The sequence below is a fragment of the Triticum aestivum genome, chromosome 1D, assembly GCF_018294505.1.
Source record: "Triticum aestivum cultivar Chinese Spring chromosome 1D, IWGSC CS RefSeq v2.1, whole genome shotgun sequence".
Classification (NCBI taxonomy): Eukaryota; Viridiplantae; Streptophyta; class Magnoliopsida; order Poales; family Poaceae; genus Triticum; species Triticum aestivum.
This window is the reverse complement of record NC_057796.1, coordinates 7,121,448-7,138,090: the sequence shown is the minus strand read 5'-3', so window position 1 is coordinate 7,138,090 and position 16,643 is coordinate 7,121,448.

The following is a 16,643-nucleotide window of genomic DNA, read 5'->3' as shown; positions in this document are numbered from 1 at the left end:
TTTGGAGGCACATCCGGGCCAGACCCACGGCAAGATCCCCTCCGTGTAGACCCGACGCGTCCGTTTCCGCCTCCTGGTGCCGGCGGCGGCGCCGTCCGTGAGGGGGGGGCACACCCCGGAGACGCGTGCCGCCTCTTGGGACATGCCACCACACCACCCCGCATGTATGAGGGCCCGGTGCGACGCTCGGGTGGCATTGCTACCCCCCAGGGCCCCCGTCCCGCCTAACCCTGTAGCGTTTGACCACGGGATCTAGCCCTTTGACTTTGCACGGACGGGCTTTGAGCAGTGGACCTATCCACCCGGTTGTGTTAGGTCAGTCCATAAGAACACTTTGGAGCAACATCCGGGCCAGACCCACAGCAAGATCTCCTCCGTGTAGACCCGACGCGTCCGTTTCCCCCCTCCAAGTGCCGGGGGCGGCGCCGTCCGTGAGGGGGGGCACACCCCGGAGACGCGTGCCGCCTCTTGGGACATGCCACCACACCACCCCGCATGTATGAGGGCCCAGTGCGACGCTCGGGTGGCATTGCTACCCCCCAGGGCCCCCGTCCCGCCTAGCCCTGTAGCATTTGACCACGGGATCTAGCCCTTTGACTTTGCACGGACGGGCTTTGAGCAGTGGACCTATCCACCCGGTTGTGGTAGGTCAGCCCATAGGAACACTTTGGAGCAACATCCGGGCCAGACCCACGGCAAGATCCCCTCCGTGTAGACCCGACGCGTCCGTTTCCCCCACCAGGTGTCGGCGGCGGCGCCGTCCGTGAGGGGGGGCACACCCCGGAGACGCATGCCACCTCTTGGCACATGCCACCACACCACCCCGCATGTATGAGGGCCCGGTGCGACGCTCGGGTGGCATTGCTACCCCAGGGCCCCCGTCCCGCCTAACCCTGTAGCGTTTGACCACGGGATCTAGCCCTTTGACTTTGCACGGACGGGCTTTGAGCAGTGGACCTATCCACCCGGTTGTGGTAGGTCAGCCCATAGGAACACTTTGGAGCAACATCCGGGACAGACCCACGGCAAGATCCCCTCCGTGTAGACCCGACGCGTCCGTTTCCCCCTCCAGGTGCCGGCGGCGGCGCCGTCCGTGAGGGGGGGCACAGCCCGGAGACACGTGCCGCCTCTTGGGACATGCCACCACACCACCCCGCATGTATGAGGGCCCGGTGCGACGCTCGGGTGGCATTGCTACCCCCCAGGGCCCCCGTCCCGCCTAACCCTATAGCGTTCGACCACGGGATCTAGCCCTTTGACTTTGCACGGACGGGCTTTGAGTAGTGGACCTATCCACCCGGTTGTGTTAGGTCAGTCCATAAGAACACTTTGGAGCAACATCCGGGCCAGACCCACAGCAAGATCTCCTCCGTGTAGACCCGACGCGTCCGTTTCCCCCTCCACGTGCCGGGGCGGCGCCGTCCGTGAGGGGGGGCACACCCCGGAGACGCGTGCCGCCTCTTGGGACATGCCACCACACCACCCCGCATGTATGAGGGCCCGGTGCGACGCTCGGGTGGCATTGCTACCCCCAGGGCCCCCGTCCCGCCTAGCCCTGTAGCGTTTGACCACGGGATCTAGCCCTTTGACTTTGCACGGACGGGCTTTGAGCAGTGGACCTATCCACCCGGTTGTGGTAGGTCAGCCCATAGGAACACTTTGGAGCAACATCCGGGCCAGACCCACGGCAAGATCCCCTCCGTGTAGACCCGACGCATCCGTTTCCCCCTCCAGGTGCCGGCGGCGGCGCCGTCCATGAGGGGGGGCACACCCCGGAGACGCGTGGCGCCTCTTGGGACATGCCACCACACCACCCGGCATGTATGAGGGCCCGGTGCGACGCTCGGGTGGCTTTGCTACCCCAGGGCCCCCGTCCCGCCTAGCCCTGTAGCGTTTGACCACGGGATCTAGCCCTTTGACTTTGCACGGACGGGCTTTGAGCAGTGGACCTATCCACCCGGTTGTGGTAGGTCAGCCCATAGGAACACTTTGGAGCAACATCCGGGCCAGACCCACGGCAAGATCCCCTCCGTGTAGACCCGACGCATCCGTTTCCCCCTCCAGGTGCCGGCGGCGGCGCCGTCCATGAGGGGGGGCACACCCCGGAGACGCGTGGCGCCTCTTGGGACATGCCACCACACCACCCCGCATGTATGAGGGCCCGGTGCGACGCTCGGGTGGCATTGCTACCCCCCAGGGCCCCCGTCCCGCCTAACCCTTTAGCGTTTGACCACGAGATCTAGCCCTTTGACTTTGCACGGACGGGCTTTGAGCAGTGGACCTATCCACCCGGTTGTGGTAGGTCAGCCCATAGGAACACTTTGGAGCAACATCCGGGCCAGACCCACGGCAAGATCCCCTCCGTGTAGACCCGACGCGTCCGTTTCCCCCCTCCAGGTGCCGGGTACCGGGTCCCATACAGACGGTAAACTAAGAATCTAAAAATGTAATAATTGAATTGATTGAAAACTCCGGTATTCATCATTGAAAATGTACAATTGCTGTGAACCTTTTAGTGCTCGGGCACCGGGCCGGCTGCCCGGGCACGCCCGGTGCCCGAGCACTGAAAAGTTCACAGCAATTGTCCATTTTCTTCATATAAGTCTAATTAATACCGGAGCTTATAACGTATGGATTAGTGAACTATTTAAACAGGTCAAATTGCTTTTCCCTCGGCGAGGTGGGACTATTTTTTCAAAAAAAAAGTAGTTGCCATCTATGCCGACGGCATAGCCGTCGGCATAGGCCTCCTATCTATGCCGACGGCCTGGCCGTCGGCATAGAGCCACCCTTATCCACTCGATGGCCCTCTCGCTGCCATGTGGGACCACTCCTATGCCGACGGCCTGGCCGTCGGCATAGGGCCACCTTATCCTCGACACCCCGGCCCTCCTCCTCCACTCGTTTCTCTCCTCGCACCCCGACCCAACTGCCGCCGCCACCCTCTCTGCGCCGTCGACGCCCTCCTCTCCTCCACTCGCTGCACATCTCCTCTCCTCCAACCGCCGCCACCACCCTCTCCCCGTGCCGCGCCGCCGCCGTCCCCGCCCTGACCCGCGCCGTGCCGCCGTCCTCCCGACCCGCGCCGCCGTCCTGCCCGCCCCGCGCCTCCCCGTCGTCCTCCCCGCCCCGTCCGCGCCCGCCCCGACGTCCTCCCCGCCCCGTGCCTCCCCGCCCCACGCCGCCCCGTCCGCACCCGACCTGTGTCGCCGCCGTCCGCGCCCGCACCGGCCCGCAAGGGCTCGACTCCGGCCGCGGGTCAGGCGCCCCCTTCCCGGCCGGTTGGAGCAACTGGCCCTCCAACCGCCGCCGCCCCCCCAACTGGCCCTCCAACTGCAGCTCATCACCGCCCCCCAACCGCCGCCGCCCCTCTCCTACGTGAGTTTTTTTCTTCTTTTTTAGTGTTTTGGTACTGTTTTTAGGTGGATGAATGCATAGATGATGGAATGTATGTCATATTTGTTAGTGTAGTTACTTTGCAAAATATTGATCAATGGATGTTATTAGCAATATGAGTTTTTGAAGTTGAAGTGTGAATGTTGTTATGTGATGTGTGATTATATACTTTTTGCACGGTGGTATTTTGATCATGATGGTGTTGCTACAAATCAATGATGAAATATTTATTGACACTTAATGGTCTTGCTGAAGAATACTTATTTGAGAAAAATGGTGATGTTCATAACTTGTTCATATGGATTTCTTTTAGATGATGATGATTGTTAGATGAGGAGAGATAATGATGATTTTTTATGCTTCGATGATTTTGAGATGATGATGATGACCGATGATAGATGATTGTTAGATGATGATGTGGATGATAGATGATGATATTTTTTTATGCTTTGATGATTTTTGAGATGATGATGATGATGATGATTGTGATGTTCTAAATTTTTTTTCGCGATGGATTTTGCAGGCTTTGTGGTGTCGCATTTCATCGGAGTGACCGTTGTACGACGCGTTGGTCCCCCTGAGCATCCCTCTGCTCTTCGACTACTTCCTCTACAGCCGAGGGTGAGCTACAAGTCCATCTCCTCCATTTTTTCATATCACTAGATTTCATTCTCAAGTCAACTGGCGTAACCTAGGCGTCTCCCGTCCGAAAGGGTTGCATCGATAAATATGCATTCAATTGCATATTTATCACCGCAGCTCTTTCGGATTGTCCAGCGTTTTCCACGGACAGCCCGAGGATGTGTAGATTGGGTATGTTCTCCATGTTCTACCCCGTTCCGAGACAGGATTTCGGCGGCGCCTCCCCATTGTTCTCCGGAGCACATTCTCTCGGCTATTTGCCGAGACGTGTATCTGGAGAACAGCGGGGAGGTGCTGCCGAAATTTTGTCTCGGAACGGGGTAGAATGGAGAACGTACTCAATCTACACATCCTCGGGTGGGATTAGGACCCATCTTTACCTATTAGAGATGTAGGTGGATTAAACGCGGTAGAAACTGAAAATTTGATGTGATTAATTTAAATGAATCCTTAATTATGTTGTGTGGCTTGCAAAAAAGCAGAGGATGGCAGATAATCAGTGGATGTACAGTGGTTTTATCCGTCGGAATCGAGTAACATCAGAGTGGATCGCGAAAACCGATGTCTATTTGAAGGAGATATTCCGTCGTCCAATGAGAATTATCCCACCATGCCCCTGTGCGAGATGTGCCAGACGTCACCGTAGAAATCAGACGGACATGAGTGAGCACCTTCGCACGCACGGATATATGCCAAACTTTGACATGCCGCCGATAAACATAGCCGAGCAGGACCGTGGTAGAGAGGAGGTGATGCGACAACGCATCGATGGATATGAGGACGACGGGGTCAGGGACATGCTAGATGATGTCATTGTTGCAGAAACGGGAAATGCGACACCTTCAGAGAATGAACCGGAGGAGCCGGAGGCAACCGCAAAGGCCTTCTTGGAGGTCTTGGCCTCGTCGAAGAAACCTCTTTATGCGGGGGCGAAAATATCTCAGCTGGATGCCATCTCGCAACTGATTGCAGTCAAGGCTGAGTACGGCTGTAGCCAGAAATGCTTCGAAGCATTCTTGGGAGTATGGGCTAACAGCCTCCCTGAGGGTCATGAACTGCCGAAAAGCATGTACGATACAAAGAAAATCATGAAGGCACTCTCTATGGATTATGAGAAAATAGATGTTTGCCCGAAGAATTGCCTTTTGTTTAGGCACGAGTATGCGGATGACAAGTACTGTAGGCAGTGCGGTTCGTCTCGGTACATTGAGGTGGTCGGTGAGGATGGTGAGAAAAAGCAGCTAACCATCCCCGTTAAGGTTCTTCGGTATCTTGATTTTATAAAAAGATTGCAGCGCCTTTTCATCACGAAGGAGTCTGCCAAAATGATGAAGTGGCACAAGGAAGGTATAAGGTACAATCCAAAAAAATCGTACATCCATCGGAAGGGGAAGCATGGAAGTCGTTCGATGAAGAATACCCCGAGGAAGCAGCCGAGGCTGGGAATGTCAGAATAGCCATATCAGGTGATGGGTTGAATCCATATGGTATGTCGTCCAATCCATACAGCTGCTGGCCCGTGTTTGTAATTCCGCTCAATCTTCCTCCCGGTGCCCTAATGCAACGCAAGACCATGTTCTTGTCGCTCATCATTCCGGGGCCTGATTATCCGGGGAAGCAATTGGGTGTGTTTATGCAGCCGCTGGTGGATGCTTTGCACCATTCTTGGTACTTTCCGACGTTGACATACGACCGGGATCTGCAGAGAAATTTCTTGATGAAAGTTTGGTTGCACTATTGCATGCATGACTTTCCCGGCTATGCTCTATTCTGCGGATGGTGTACAAGTGGGAAGATGCCATGCCCAGTGTGCATGCAGGCTCTGCGAATGATTTGGCTGAGTAAGGGTGGCAAGTATGTAGCCTTTGACCTGCATCGACAGTTCCTCCCTCCAGACCATCCAGACAGGGAAGACAAGAAGAACTTCACGAAAGGCCGGGTTGTTCATGAAGTAACCGAGATTCCAACATTTTCGGGGGCAGATGTTCTTGCTCAGCTAAAAGCTCTCCAGCCTAAAGTCAAAGGCAAAGGCAAAGCCAAAGCCAAAGGCTTCGAGGGATATGGTGAGACGCACAACTGGACTCACATTACCCCCTTCTCACAGCTTCCCTATTTCAAGGACCTCAAACTTCCTTACAATATCGATGTGATGCACACCGAAAAGAATGTGGCAGAGTCCCTTTTCCACACGATCCTCAATATTCCTGATAAGACGAAGGATAACGTTAAAGCTAGAGCCGATCAACAGAGAATTTGTGATAGACCACGTCTGAACATGAAGCCTCCCACAGGCGGTCGAAAAAACCGGTTCAAGCCAGATGCTGACTTTGTCCTTAAACCGCCAGAAAAAAAAGGAAGTACTTATCTGGCTGAAACACATTTTGAAGTTCACCGATGGTTATGCATCGAATATAAGTAAGGGAGTCAATCTTTCAACGGGAAAAGTGACCGGCCTGAAGAGTCATGACTACCATGTATGGATTGAGCGGATAATGCCGGTGATGGTTCGAGGCTATGTCCCCGAGCATGTCTGGCGAGTGCTTGCCGAGCTAAGCCATTTCTTCCGCACGCTCTGTGCTAAAGAAGTAAGTAAAGACGTGATTGAAAAATTGCATAAGAAGGCACCAGAGTTGATAGTCAAGCTAGAGAAGATCTTTCCGCCAGGCTTCTTTACACCGATGACACATCTCATTCTGCACCTCGCGAACGAGGTATTGTGGGGGGGGGGCCTGTGCAGAATTGCTGGCAGTACAGCCCTGAGAGACAGAACAAGCATCTCCGACAGAAATGTGGAAACAAAGCTAAGATTGAAGCTTCCATAGCTGAGGCAGTTATCCTAGAGGAGGTGTCAGACCTCAGGACATCATACTATCCAGACCACGTTCCCCATCTGCATAACAAGGTGCCTCGATACAATATAGAAGAGCCGAATTATCAACCCAAGCTCCATCTATTCAACGCGCAAGGTGGGAGGGCTGGGGCCTCGAAACCTTATAACATGCCACGACAAGAGTGGGAGGACCTCATGTTCTATATCTTGCACAACATCAGGGAAGTTGAGGAAGTGTGGATGAGGTAATACCACTACACCATTCCTTTATGTCTTCCACATCATCATGTTTTATGTTCACTTAGTCCCGGTTTAACACCGGTTTTCTTTTTTTAGTGATTTCGTTCAAGAGGAATGGACGGGAATGAATCCTCCTACTGAGGCGGAGGCACTTACTCTTCTCCGTCATGGAAACCCTGGACGTAAAATTTTGTTGCTTGGTTCATGGAGAAAGTAATTGTCCACACTCCCCTATTAAATACCTAGTTCAACATTTATTAGTTAACTAATGCACGCAACAATTTCAATTATACTTGTAGGGAAAAGATCCGAACATATCTATGGATGATGAATTGAGATGGGTTTCCATGGGTTTTGACCCTGCCGTCATGACATGTAAAAAGTATGATGTGAATGGGTATCGCTTCCATACAGAGGATCACCAGAACAGCCGGCCTGATCCCAAAACTATAAATACCGGAGTGTACACCCCCGGTCAAAATTCAGTAGACTACTACGGAAGGGTACAAAATATATACGAGATTAAATTCCACCAGGGGCGCGAGACCCTAAGTCTGCCTGTGTTCAAATGTCGATGGTTCGATCCGCGGGAGGGGGTAAAACATACGCCTTCCATTGGTTTGGTCGAAGTTAAACCATCAACCGTCTATGCCGGAGCCGATCTCTTCATTGCGGCTACCCAAGCTACACAAGTATATTATCTGCCTTACCCATGCCAGAAAGAGTACCTAAAGGGTTGGGAAGTTGTGTTCAAGGTGTCGCCACATGGTAAGCTACCGAACCCGAATGAAGACGATTACTACAACATTAACCCCATGACATACGAGGGAGTGTTCTATCAAGAGCAACCTGATGATGATGATGTGGTTAGAAACGATGACGCTAGACCATTGGGTGATGATGATGTGGATCCAAACGACGACGAAGCACGGAATGATGGTGAGACCATTGTCAATGAAAATGACATACTTATGCTAGAAAAGTTAAACGAAGACGCTGACGACGAGGAAGAGCCTCCACCTCCGTCAGACAACGAAGATGATATGATTGATAGTGATGATGAGACGGACCGAGAAAGAGGTTACAACAGTGATGATTCATATGGTTTCTAGCAGATGTACGTGTCAAGTCTTTTTTTCTATAGTTTAGGAATATGCCTTTTATGCATTTTTATTAATGTGTTTATTATCATGCCTTTTCCTTCATTTCATTAATTTACTAATTGCTTATTCTCTTTTCAATGCAGGTTCGTGGAACATGGGCAAGGGGAAGGCCGACGGCGTGGGTTTCCTACGCAAGGTCGTTGGCCTGCCTAGTCGGAGTGGTCGAGCACGTAATCCTCCCCCCGGCTACTTGACGATGACTCCTCACAGGGAGGTCGAGGGAGAGGTGCCCCTAGAGGAGGAGGGGGCGGGGGGAGAGCCCCTAGAGGGCGAGGTGGTGGGGGGAGAGCCACTACAGGGGGTCGCGGCCAGAAAGAGCGCACCCTCACCGACTTAGGGGTGTTGTCTTCGAGGCCATCCTCTAGTGAGGTACCCTCCTCTAGTGAGGTACCCTCCTCTGGTGAGGAGGAGGAGGAGGACGAGGCAGGCGAGGAGGAGGAGGTTCGGGATGGGGCCGAGGAGGAGGTGGAGGAGGAGGACGAGGAGGAGGAGGATGAGGAGGAGGTTGGGGAGGGGAGGCAGGCGAGGAGGAGGGTGGTGGCGGGGATGATGGTGCTGGCGGGGAGGGGGTTGACAACAAGGGGTGGCTGCGTGGTAACGCAAAGCTACCAAAGCAGGTTCCTGCTACTGAGGAGCAGAAGTGGCTCATTGAGCCCACGGGGAAAGAGTAAGTGCCACTTTATAATAATTTCATTATTTTGCTTGTCACATGCTCATTCCGGTTGTTATTTATTTTGCTTGTCACATGCTAATAGTTCATTCTTTTGCAGCAACTGGATATATTCTAAAGGGGTCCGTATTCCCAACGGCCTCATCACCGTCTTGCTGAAGTTACACTGGCCGGGGTTGTACTGTCCGGATCCAGTCAGGCACCCGGACCATCGGGTCTTGGCCACGAGCTGGGAGCACTGGGAAGCGGCCCTCCACGCGGACCATGGGACCCATGCCAAGGCCGTGATCACCACTTTCTGGGTGAGTTCTCTTCAGAAGCACAAGTCCATTCTAGTTTCATGAATGATTTAACTCATGGCTTCTTCCATTCTTGTTTCGTGCATGATTGTAGAAATTCTATCGAGTTCTCCCGGAGCACAGGGCCAGAGCGGACCAGATCGTGCTACGCCAATGCAAGAAGAAGGCCCGCCAGATGCAGTACGAGGTGCGCTATGTGGCCATCTCGACATACTACCACGACTATCTTGGTGTGAAGATGACCAAGGAAGAAGCGCGGAGGATGGGCATTACCTTGGAGAGGGACGAGTTCTTGGCGGTAAGTATAAAAGATTTTCATTATGCTTTCATTATGCTTTCATTACCTTGTGGTACATTTCACCGTTTCGTGTTGACATGCCATTATGCTTTTATTATGTAGGTGTGTCCAAATTGGTGTTATGGAAAAGACGAGTCCTGGGCGGCATTGGTGGATCTTTGGTGTGATGAGGCTGGAGCCTGGGCGGCTATGAGAGTCAAAAACAAGGCTAACCGAGGGAAGGAGGGAGTACATGCTCAGGGAAACCGAAACCACTATCTCCACAAGGCAGTTAATGTATGACTAACCCCATTAAACATTCTTCTTCTTCTATTTACCATTACTTTCTTATGTATGACTAACCTCTGTTTGGTGGTGCAGGAGGAGAAACTGAAGCGGCCGCTCTCACACATGCAGGCGTGGGAGATCGCCCATACGCGGAAGGACCCCAAGCCTGGCGAGCCCAAGTACTACGGCAAGAAGACCGCGCATAGGAAGAAGGCCTACTCCGATGGGTATCTGGCGTTACATCCTGACACACCTGACCCCATTGCGGCGGATCTGGACGAAAGGGTGGTGGTGGGCATGGGGCCGAAGGAGCACGGTCGGGAGGCGGTTCTCGATGCTGTGATCACTCCGTACTATCTCCTACACACAGCTCCGTCGGATCGACCCGACCCTGAGCCAGCGCACGAGCACGCGCATGAGCAGTGCACCGTCACTGTCCCTCTTTCAGGAGCAGCAAACTGTAAGTATTTTCCCTTTTATCTTCATTGTTCCCTTTATTTTCCGCATTTAGTAGTTTTATGAGTCTCATCATGTCATACTGTAGGCCTACATGGAGTACACACGCCAGGAGACCATGGCGTGGCACGACCGCCTTCATGCATACCATCAGCAGAGGGATCGCGAGATGCAGCACGCTTTTCAGGAAATGGCGGCCGGCAGGTGTCCTCAATGGCCATCAGCAGAGGGTCCTCCAGCACAACCAGTGCTGCTGACCTTTGAGGAGTTTGTGGCACAGAACGCTGGCCCCTCGCCGGTTAGTTCATCCCCAATCAATTCACCCAAAGCATGTCATGCCTTTCAACACAGTCTTATATCCCGTTAATATATCTTTTCAACATCCAGGGAACAGGTGCATCTACCGTTGGCGGTGGTCTTCGCAACACTCCCGAGACACGGAGCCCGACCACTCCGATCCACGGAGAGGCGGAGGCGGACGTGGAGGCGGTCTTGGCGGTAGCGCTGCCGCTAGCAGTAACGACCTGGGCTTCGGCGGTCTTGGCGGTGACGACCTCCGCGGTGCTCGACGTCCTGACGCTTAAGCCTTTCGGGCACATTGTGCCGGTTCTCGATGCTATGATACTTATATGCTTGTGATGTTTCTTATCTTATTGTTGTTTGTGAGATTCTTATATGCTTGGTGGTGATGATACTTATATGTTTATGCTTTGCGATGCTTCTTATGATGTGTGATGATGAATTTGTTGTGTGATGCTGCTCCTTATTGTTACGTGATGCTGCTTCTTATATATGTTGTTTGTTATATATGCTGTGTATATTCAAATGAATTGAGCTGAAAAGAAACAGAAAAAGAAAAAAAACTGGACAGAAACTATGCCGACGGCTGGCCGTCGGCATAGGCCTGGCGTGAGCTCCCAGTGGCCGACACGTGGCACGTCTATGCCGACGGCCTAGCCGTCGGCTTAGTTTGAAACTATGCCGACGGCTAGGCCGTCGGCATAGACCTGCCCCAGGAGCGCCCAGTTTCTGACACGTGGCATGTCTATGCCGACGGCCTAGCCGTCGGCATAGTTTCAAACTAAGCCGACGGCTAGGCCGTCGGCATAGACATGCCCCATGCTGAACGGCGTCTCGCCACGTGGCGAGAAGCCATTGGGCAGCATTTGACGGCGGCCGCCGTTAGGCGATGACGTTGCCGACGGCCAGGGCCGTCGGCATAGATGTACGGCCATCGTCGGGATAGGGTCTATGCCGACGGCTTTTCTATGCCGACGGTCATCCTGGCTACGCCGATGGATATTTTGCCGACGGCCCTATGCCGACGGGGGCCGTCGGCATAGGCCTGACCTGACGGCTAGTCATGGCTATGCCGACGGCCCTAGCCGTCGGCATAGGGTGCGATTCCGGTAGTGAGGAAGATGTCAGATCTGAAAGTTGTAGGTGGATATTTACAAATTTCTGTGTGGTTTATATGATCTTGGGTAAGCCAATCATGGCATCTTGGATTTCAATGTTGCCTGAAGCGAGAGAACCTTCGGAGACTCTGAAAGAACGCAAATGCTTTCCTGTGACCTTAGTATAATCATGATCATGAACAAGTTAACAATCTTCATGCAGCATGTTTCTTGGGTTTTTTCATAACAGGTGGCGAGTGGGAATCATGACTGAAATGACACCGGTAGGATATGTGAATATAGTGTGTGCCACATTATTCAGATAGAACATGGGAGAGGATATCCCTTTTTTTACGCCCAGGAACTGATGACTTGAAATATGGAAGTATCAATAGATCTCCTCTACTTCATGAACTTGCAAGGTTATTTGTTTTGTACGTATAATTAGGGGCTTTACATATTCATTAACTCGTATCATTTTTTTTCAGGCACATATGGTGCACTCTGACCATGATGTCAACTTTTTTGCTCTCAATAATCAGGTTTATTTAGGTCCTATCTATTCAGTTGAATGAGGAATCTGCTACCTTCGACTGGACAAAGTCCGAGGGCACAAAATCTTTGATTCCCATAAACCACACCAGAATGCCATGCCTGTGAAAGGAACCCATTTCCTTTCTATAATCAATTACAAGGCAGACACAAGATAAAATGTGACTACATTTTTTCAGGTTGTACTTACCATGATGACGACCCAAAAATAAACCCCTAGAATTGCTTCTCCCAGAACCAATCCCTGAACCGAGTTAAGCAGTCCATTGCCCTGGTTGGATTTGCGGCTCTCGACCGTGAAGCTGAACCGGCAGAGTCCAGTGGATCTAAGAAGGGCTTCCCTGATGTTACAGCCATGGAGCTCGCCTTTGAAACCGTCCACCCTGAACGATTTGGCGATGTATGCCATCAGTTTTGTCAGCATCTAAATACCACCGTGGCTCTCGGCAACATTCTGTTAGAGATAACCTGAGTCCGGCACGGACTCGTAGCCCAGGCCGAGTCGGCTGTGTATAGGTAGATTGGTAGTGCTATATATACGTGTGCGTGGTTCCCCCTGTAATCATTAGATTGAAAAAGTAATACTCCCTCCGTTCCTAAACGTTTGTATTTTTAGAGATTTCAAATGGACTAGCGCACACGGATGTATGTAGACATATTTTAGAGTAGATTCACTCATCTTGCTCCGTATATAATCATTTGTTGAAATCTCTAGAAAGACAGATATTTAGAAACGGAGGGAGTACAAAACAACAGGGTTTTAGCCATCAAATCGTGCGTTGTGTTTTTGTCGTGTACGTGCGTTTGCGTATCCAGCCGATCGATCAAGCAGCCTGCTAGCTAGCTTTGGGCACTTGTGTCTTGCTGGAATCAATTGACTAGCTTGTGTCAGCTAGCGGCTACTACGTACGTGATAGCCTTGACGGAAAGTACTCGTCGAGCCGACGTACGAGCCGGGCCTGTGCCAACACATTCCAGCTACAGCTCTCGAGTGTCTGTTCGTCGCACGAAATCAGAGGAAGACAACGAAAAGGAGAGCAAGTGCGAGATGGCAGTTCAGGTGTATGAGGCTAACCTTCGGCAGATTCTCCAGGGCCTCCTTTTGGTCCTGGATGAGACCAAAGAAATGCGTACCCCTCTTCATCTTCGGAACCAACAGCTTTCTGTAAAGCGGTAATTATACTTTTCGTCCTCGAACTCTTCCGATAGTTTAAAAATCGTCCCTTAACTCTAATCTGGAGGGTTTTCGTCCCTCAACTATCAAAACCGGATAGTTTTCGTCCCTCGTGCCGCTTCGGGCGGTTTTCGTCCGATGTGAACAGTAAATTCGAAAAAAGTAGCAAAAAAATATGAAAATTTGTGGGATCAAAGTTCCTCGGGGGCGTAAGGTGCGTGCAAATTTTCATACTGTTTGGACATTCCAGGAGCTCATGACAAAGAAAAAACTTTAAATATGCACATCGGTGAACAGTAAAAATCGAAAAAAATAGAAAACAAATTCAAAAAATTATGAATTTTTTTGGCATCAAAGATGCTTAGGTGTGCAAGGTGCGTGCAAATTTTCGTGCTCAAATGACATAAGAGGAGCTCTAGCCAAAATAACAAAAAATAGTGCACTTTTTCAAAGTTTCTTTCCAAGCCAAATTTTTTATTATTTTTTGCCGCGAGCTCCCACAATGTCCAAACACCATGAAAATTTTTAGGCACCTTGAGCACCCGAGCATCTTAGATGTCAACAGTTTTCATATTGTTAGTCGTGGCTTGGTCTTTATGCGCCATGGCCGGTTCCGGATTGCATGCCGTGAGGGGTATGGTTAGCACTTTCCAGACCTCAATACTATGATCATTCAGGCCATTGACTTGTTGGCTGACCTTTTGACTATTAGCATGCCGTGAGGGGTATGGTTAGCACTTTCCAGAGCTCACTAACATAGTGGAAGACTCCAAAAATACAGCTTTCGTGGTAAGTTTGGTGGAAGCCCCATGATTGACTTGAGCATGGGCGCCCACGGCAGCTTTTGTGGAAAGCTCATGGTTGACTTGAACAAAGTCCATGGCCAGTTAGTGGAAGCCTCATGACTGACTTGGAAAGCATCATTGAAAGTCCTCCTTGGTGTGCTGGAGAGCTTGTAATCCCTGCCGACCAGCACATAGTTTTCATGAAAATAGTGCCAGCCTTGTATTATACGGAGAGATAGTGCTATCAATCAGAATCCTGCTCAGAATTGGGCCACTACTGTCCTAATCTGAATTTGATTGGTCCCAAATGGATCGTAGTGAAAGTTCAGCTCAACAAGATTCCAGTCTATATATATATATATATATATACATCCTCTTCTTCCTATTTCGAATAGCAGAGCAGAGCACATCCACAATCTTCTCCATGCGTCCCCTCTACATATTGTTACTTGGGCTTCTCCTCTTGCCCACATCTTGCTGCTCCTCATCTGCACCCGCAAATGATACTCTCTGTTGGAATTTTGCTAGTAGGCCTTTGGCCCAAAGCCCAACTAAAATTCTGAAATTCTCTTGGCCCATTCATGCACACATGTGAGTGGAGTAAGTGAGGCTAAAGTTTAGTCCCACCTCATAAGTTGAGAGAGATTTGCACCTCTTTATAAGGTGAGCTCTTCTACCACTTGTATGAGCACGACAAGAGGAGACCTACACGCGTGCTCCTCCTCGCTCGCCTCGTCGCGACGCGCCACGACACGCCGCGGGTTGCGGGATTGAGCCGAGCCGAGGACAGAGCTATGCACGGGAGAGGGGCAATCAGGTTTTTGGGGAGCGCACTGGCGCGACTGGCGGTTGCTCATATTTCCAACAATCCAAAAACCTGATTATAGGCAATTTACTCCGAGTGGTTTTGCTGCGCATCTGAAGCCGCCTGCCTTTAAGGGGGCGCAATATAAGAGGTGGCGCACGAGAGCAGTCTACTGGTTTCAGACCATGGGCTGCTATGACGCCACCAAGGGCAAGCCTGAGGGCGATCTTAATCCAGCACAGCTGGAAGTTTTTGAGAAGATCGATACTCTCTTTAAAGGCGCTCTTCTGAGTGTTCTTGATGACTCCATTGTGGATTCGTATATGTCGTTTGACGACGGCAAGGACATATGGGCTGCGCTCGAGGTCAAGTTTGGTGCCTCGGACGCCGGCAGTGAGTTGTACGTCATGAAGCAATTCTATGACTACAAGATGACTGATGAGCGCCCTGTTGTACAGCAGGCTCATGAGATATAGTCGCTCGCAAAAGAACTTGAGTACTTCAAGTGTGTGTTGCCGGACAAATTTGTTGCTGGGGGCATCATTGCCAAGCTTCCACCTTCGTGGAACAATTTTGCTACTTCTCTGAAATACAAGAGACAGGAGTTTTCCGTTGCGGATCTCATTGGTACTCTTGATGTTGAAGAGAAGGCGAGAGCAAAGGACACACGTGCTCGAGTTGCTGAGGGAGGTTCTAGTGCCCACATGGTACAGAAGAAGAACTTCCAGCCCAACAAGTTCAAAAACAACAAGAACAAAACTCAGGGCAAAGGCAAGTTTGATACAAAGAACAAGCCATCACATTCTACCAACTTCAAGAAGAATTCTCATAAGAAGGGGAAGGGACTTTGCCATGTCTGCGGTGATCCTAATCACCGGGCTCCGAAGTGTCCTAACCGCTTTGAGGAGCGCGAACATGAGAAGAGTGGCAAGTCCGCTAATGTTGTCATCGGTGATACTGATATGAAGGAATCAGGGTACGGTATTTTTCCTACCATCCTTTCAGTATATGACTGTGCGTCTGAAGAACGTTCATCATGTGCCACCCATCAATAAAAATCTCGTTAGCGGTTCCCGTTTATGTCGAGATGGTTTTAAGTTGGTTTTCGAATCCAATAAAGTTGTAATTTCTAAGTATGGACAATTTGTTGGAAAAGGCTATGAGAGCGGAGGCTTGTTCCACCTGTCTTTGTCAGATATTTGCACTAAAGTTATTAATAATGTTTGCCACAATAATGAGTCTGATATTTGGCATTCACGACTTTGTCACATTAATTTTGGTTGCATGACGCGGCTGGCCAATATGAATTTAATTCCGAAAATCTCTACTGTCAAAGGCTCTAAGTGCCAAGTATGTGTGCAAGCTAAGCAACCTCGCAAGTCCCATAAGACTGCAGAGGCAAGAGACTTGGCGCTACTAGAGAGCTTATACATTCTGATCTTTGTGACAGGAATGGCGTGTTGAAAAAAGGTGGAAAGAGATACTTCATGACGTTGATTGATGACTCCACTAGATATTGTTATGTGTATCTTCTGAAATCAAAAGATGAGGCTTTAACTTTCTTCAAAAACTATAAAGCCGAGGCAGAGAACCAACTTGATCGAAAAATTAAACGGCTTAGGTCCGATCGTGGTGGAGAGTATTTTTCCAATGAATTTGATCTATTTTG